We start from the raw sequence: 6,136 nt of genomic DNA, 5'->3' as shown, positions 1-6,136 counted from the left end.
CAATTCTTATGATGCAAAGTTCCCGTGCTAATTCAATCTGGACATTATCTTCTGCATCACCATGAATAAATTCATAGTCATCCAAAAGTCTCTCTTTTAAGAGTTTGTTGAAAGTGGCCTTTACATTTTGTTGTTGAGCTAGCTGGGTATAAGCAATCTTCACTAGATCATTCCCATGTTTATCCAGACCTTTAAATGATACTACTTCTTTAACACTATTGTCCACATCACGGAAAAATGATATAAAGGAATGGTGCGGTGTGTACATATAGCTTCGGTCTCTGTATTGCAAATAAGAAGGCATATATAATTTATCCTTAGTGTTGGTGGTGTGTAAGATGTCTAATTCTTTGGAAATGGTGTCTCCTTGATTGATGACAGGTTCGTAATGTTTGATAACAAAGATGTAACATTTCACACAACACTGCACCTCCAATTCTATAATATACGTCACCGCTATCCTTGTTAACTGCATGAGTTGATTGGCTTTCACTGTTAAAATTTCTGCTATGTATTTGAACATAATCAAGCAAAACTTTCTAAGCAGAGAAAGAAAGAAGCACGATCACCTTCTTACACTTCTCAATATCTAGTTCTTCACATAAGGACATTCACCTTTTATGTAAATCCAATACTTTTGGTGCTGGATCAGGTAGGATACTATCAACTGCAGTGTCCTTCCACATAAGAAAGACACTGCATTGCTTATGCCACTCAATCTGGAATCTTAAATATTTTTCCTTCCCCGTGGTGTTCTTTTCATACAAAAATAAGAACAATGTCCTGTGATGATCTAAAAGCAATCAAAACAGATCTGTTGATCCCACTAAATTATTATTTCCTTTCACATCACGTCACAACAATATTCATTTTCCTTAGACAATTGAATTAGTACTCGTTGCTCAAACTCTTCAATGGTTACATCAGCAATTGCTTTCATGATACCTTCTCTCTCTCCACCTTCTCTGCAATTTTGGCCTCTTTGATTTAGGCCCAGCACTGCAACAGTCATTTGGAGTTGCTGAGATGTTAGATTTCTTTTTGCAGCTAGTCTGAGAGTCTTTTGATGTCCTTTTACGACTGTCTCTTTTAGGAGTTGAAGTGAGTGCAACTGCCTCTATGTTGCATTTTTCTGCTACTCTTCTGCTAGTTTTAATAGGTGAACAGTATTCTTCATCAAGACTTGAATTGTTCCTTTTATTTTCCTCATCAGATGATAAAGAAAAACCGTCAGTACTTTGTAGTCCATCTCTAATCATAAACATGCCACCACGTGTAGAGTATAATCCGTCACATGTAACAACACCCAAGTCAGATGACTAATAATTTATTGAAGAAATTCATAAAAATAGTATACAGAGGTAAAACAGATTGTGACATTCAGCTGATACGCGCTCATGCATCAATGCAGTACAGGCAAGACACTCTCCTTCCCCATTATATACAGCCTTTTGCAGAAAACTTGCCACCACCAGTTCTAGCCATGTGATAATTAACCATAGGCTTAACTTAATATTTTTCTGAAGTTACATGATCAGACTGGTGCAAGTTTTGTGCAAAGGGTTATACAGCCCTTTGCACACAACTACATCAGTCTGATCATGTGACTTTATAAAAATATTAAGTTAAGGATATGGCTAATCATCACGTGACTAGAACTGGTGGTGGCAAGTTTTCTGCAAAAGGCTGTACTCTTGGTTTTATGTATATCATATATGAGAGGTAGGACATGTGGAAAGGTGACATCAGTGGATTTGAAAGCATAAGCGTAGGCAGACTATAAAAAAAGGTTGGACAATGAGGAAACCGTCGGCGCACAAAGTGCAACAAAATTTTGGCCACGCCTCCCCTTTTCGTCACCCAAAATATCGAGATTTTGCACTATCTAACATGCATACACAATTATTATTGTTTATTGTAATCATGTAATAAGAAGAGATCTGTTGTGATATGGTGGCTTTGAAAAAAGGCAGTTAGCAAAAAATGAGGAGGAAACTCGACTCTGACTGAGGATAATCACTGGAGTTCTTGAGAGAGTCAGCAAACTTGATGACTACCTTGTTTAAGCAGTCCCAGAGCTTGGAAGACAAATCTCTTTTTATATAAGATACAGGTGCAAAAATTGAAGAAAGACAGCATGGAAGATTGACGTTAGCTCACCATTTCATTAATCAATTTGGGCATTACTAATTAACTTGCTTAATTATGACATCATAACCTTTGGCGGCTGCAGAAGTCCAACTCAGCCTAGGCATTTCTAATTAAAGGGGTGTGGTAAAAGGGTTAAACAGCATTGTTTCTACTTCCGGTCTAATTTTTAACCTAGGCAATGACCCCTAATGCCTAGGCCTGCAGCCGCCGATGATCATAACTCATAACTTAAATAAAATGGCTGCTGCTACTCTCAGCTTCTTCCTCACTCCTCAGGTTCAGTAACAGTCACAGACTGACAGTATAGTTCCAGTGATCAACTACACCTGTGGTAATGATAGTCTGACAGTCTCACACACAGTGACACACTTAGTCTTGCCCAAGCTTCTGCCCTGAGCCCACGGAGTCAGGTCGGGCATTGCCCCTATATACCTGTCCCTGCCTATGCCTATGTTTGAAAGTAGTGTGAAAACCAGCTAGGACAATGAGACAGTTGTTGGTAAGGGTCAAGAATAGGATTTCAAGTGAGTGCAGGGCAGGTGTGGTGTATGAAGTATAGTGCTCTGATTGTGACAAAGTTTATGTGGGAGAGACAGGCAGGACAATGAAGAAAAGGGTTTTGGAGCATAAGCAAGCAGTAAAGAGGTTTGATGACAATGGCATTGCCGTATATGTACACACAGAAGACCATAACATTGATTAGAATGAGGCTAAGGTATGGGATCGTGAGAATTTTTACTGGAGGAGATGAGTTATGGAGGCTGTAAAAATCCAAACCAGAGAAACCATGAATCTGGACTGTGGTCTCCAGTTAAGGGACCTAAGGCTACCCTGCCTTTCAAAACCAGACTAATTAATTAACTTATTATAAGTTTGTGACACATGTGTCAATGTGTTTCTGGTAATCTCTCTATTTAAACTACAGAAGGCTCTCGAGCCGAAACATTTCTTTTATATCTTTTTTATAATAAAATTGTTGCTGTTGAAGCTCATTTATAAATAAAGTACTACACAAGTATGTTCCTAAGATACTTAAACATCAAGGAAGTACAGAAGATCGACTTTATCAGGTGTTGGCTGGTGGTGACCAAGTCACTGTTGTCAGAGCTCGTTCAGCTATAGGTATAAGAACACATGATGCCAACACGGAAAAATTGAAAGCCTGTAGTGGAAGACTGGCATGCAAGATTGACACTTTTGCAAGTATTGTATATGTAAATTTTTAAAAGCTTGAAATAATCATATGCAGTCGAACCACAACCATCAGGAAATGTGAAGGGATCCACCCGTTTATTTACAACTCCCATTAACGCCCAAATGACTCTTGAATAATTTTGTAGATTCATAATTTTTGGTTATTCCTTTTTCTTTTTATGCACGATACTTTGATGTAGCACAAGTTATACATGGAAAACAATCATGCTTCGTTGTGCATGCTAATTTTTTTTGAGCTCAGGTTCCTTTGCATTAAAAAAATACAGAGCTATACTTCTGCAAGCTATATTTTGATTAGGCTGTGGAATTTGATGGCTCACTCCCGTTTTTACAGTGATACCACAACAGAAGCAAATTAGATCCCTCCCACTACATGGGCTTGCATAGTAGAGGAAGTTTCCCAGTTGTCCAGGCTACCATCTCTTAGCTAGATTGGATTATACAAGGTTCTGTAAAATAATTACATTTTAAAGAAATATAATACAATATTTTACACATAGAAAGAAAAAAATGGAAAGTACTAAAATGTCTAGATACCATAGACACAGAAGCTGCAAACCTTGCTTTATATGTGGTAAAACACAGTTAAGATATGACCATTTTGGTGGTCTAAATAGCATCATCCCATAATCAAAAAATTATTAAGCCATCTAATGATATTTGTCAAGCATTCAAGCTATAGTAGGTACATGTATTTTGACAATATGCAATATACACTACCAATTGCTATATCGAGCAATACACTACAAACCTTGCGTGTGTTGTGGGGCAACCCCAAGACCATGGCAGGGTCCATTCACAAGGTACAGTCCTGATGCTGCTACAATTTCTTCATATCCAACTGAAGCAACAGAGTTTCATTTCATTATAGGAAAAGATGACACAATTTGTAAATCATGCTATGATATGCATATTGCGTTACTGAAACATATTAACTTTAAAAAAATTGACACGACAGACCAATTATCAGCTAAAATTAATGATTGGAAACAGCTAGAGGCTGATGAATCCTCAACTACCTTAGATAAAGCTATTCTACAAACAGTTGTGTTTGTTAAACAAAATCTTGAACACAACAATGCTCTTCTATTTCCAAATGTTTCATCATTTTTCCTTTCTTTATTTGATGAAGAAGAAGCAGAAAATCTACATCTTGAATTACCAGATAGTTCTATAAAGTTTTCTTCCAGATGGCTCATGAATCAAATCATCTTTTATTTGCAGCCTTACATGAACTATAAATTAAGAAAATAGGAACAGTTTTGTATCCCAGTAATGGATGTATACTGAAGTGCCTCAGCCATGCATTGGCACAAAATAATGTCCCATTTTCCAAAAAAAGTGAAACAAAGCACACTGTTATCGTGGAACCTAAAGAGTCAACACTGACAAAAGCTAGTAATATAATCAATAATTTGTTGCATGATGAAATTGAAAATAATTCAAGCGAAATTAATGATCTTCACTTATTTAATTTAGAAAACAAAATCACCAGCATTAACCCACTTTTATGGGACTTCATTACAGCATGCACTTCATCTGTAAGAGCACAAACATGAAAGCAGCAAGAGGATAATTTTACAAAAAAAATAAGAAAATATACCATATTTCGATGCTGCTTTTGGTGACTAACCCTGTTTGTAACACATATTTACACCATTTAGTTGCTGATGCAATAGAAGTAGTCAGGCGGGCCTGACCCTCGCAAAGGAGGAGGGTCAGGACCGGTCTAACACTTTTTTGTGGCACTGCACAGATTTGTGCAGTGACGTATCATGAGTCATTATGAGTTGAAATGAAAATAGCAGATTCAAATGGGACCTTTCTACATGTTTCTAGCAGCAAAACGAGGCAAAGACAATGTCTAAGAACTTTTCTAGAGACACTGGAAGACACAAAGGACCCAAATATGTCTTTTTAGGAAGAAATAGGAGCCCGTTATGTGTTTATGGTGACGGAAACGATCCAGCTGTTAGGAACATTTTACCATGGCACTTCTTAACAGTTATATATTAAAGAAGTTTCCATTTTTTCCTAGCTTCTCAAACTGGTGTAAACATTTAAAACAAGCCCTTTCACCATCTTTACATGTGCAATTATATCTATGCCAACTTAGACCTAGTTTTATCCATGGTTCTATCAAACTGTTCAAAATGGGCTCTTTTGTATGGTTTATTTATGATTGAGTCTAGAGAAGGAGCCTGAAGGAAACTGATTTGTATCATCCTTCAGCCCAAGAAGTACCATACAGAACATTTTAAAATAGCCAAATGCAAGCATTGACTCCCACCCAGCCCCACCCAAGCCATAAAAGTGTACACCAAAAAGAGTGTTGGATTGGTCCTGATCCTCCTCCTTTGCGAGGGTCAGGCCCACCTGACTACAATAGAAGTATGCGGAGGATGTAGAAAATTAATGAGAATATTAAACAGGCTGGGAGTATGTGTTTCATTTGACACGCATCACAGGTTTGTGACAAGTATTACAGAGGAGCAAAGAAAATCTAGTGTATGGAATGAGCTTTCACCAAAAATATTTACAGTTGCCAGTGCAGATAACATCGACTTCTTAAATAGTCATGCTGCTGTGTATTGTGGCAATCAATCACGAAGTTACCATGGGACAACTATACAGATCATGTAACCAGTACCATCACTTACAATGGAGACACAAATAACTAATCCTAACATATCTGGCACTGAGTCTAGGAATCTATTAGTATCAACCAAAAGAACACTGTCTCATTCTCTGTCTCAATCACCACATAAGC

The sequence above is a fragment of the Amphimedon queenslandica genome, unplaced genomic scaffold (genome assembly GCF_000090795.2).
Source record: "Amphimedon queenslandica unplaced genomic scaffold, v1.1 AMPQUscaffold_13115, whole genome shotgun sequence".
Lineage (NCBI taxonomy): Eukaryota > Metazoa > Porifera > Demospongiae > Haplosclerida > Niphatidae > Amphimedon > Amphimedon queenslandica.
The sequence above is the reverse complement of the archived record's forward strand: the minus strand, read 5'-3'. Positions refer to the sequence as shown.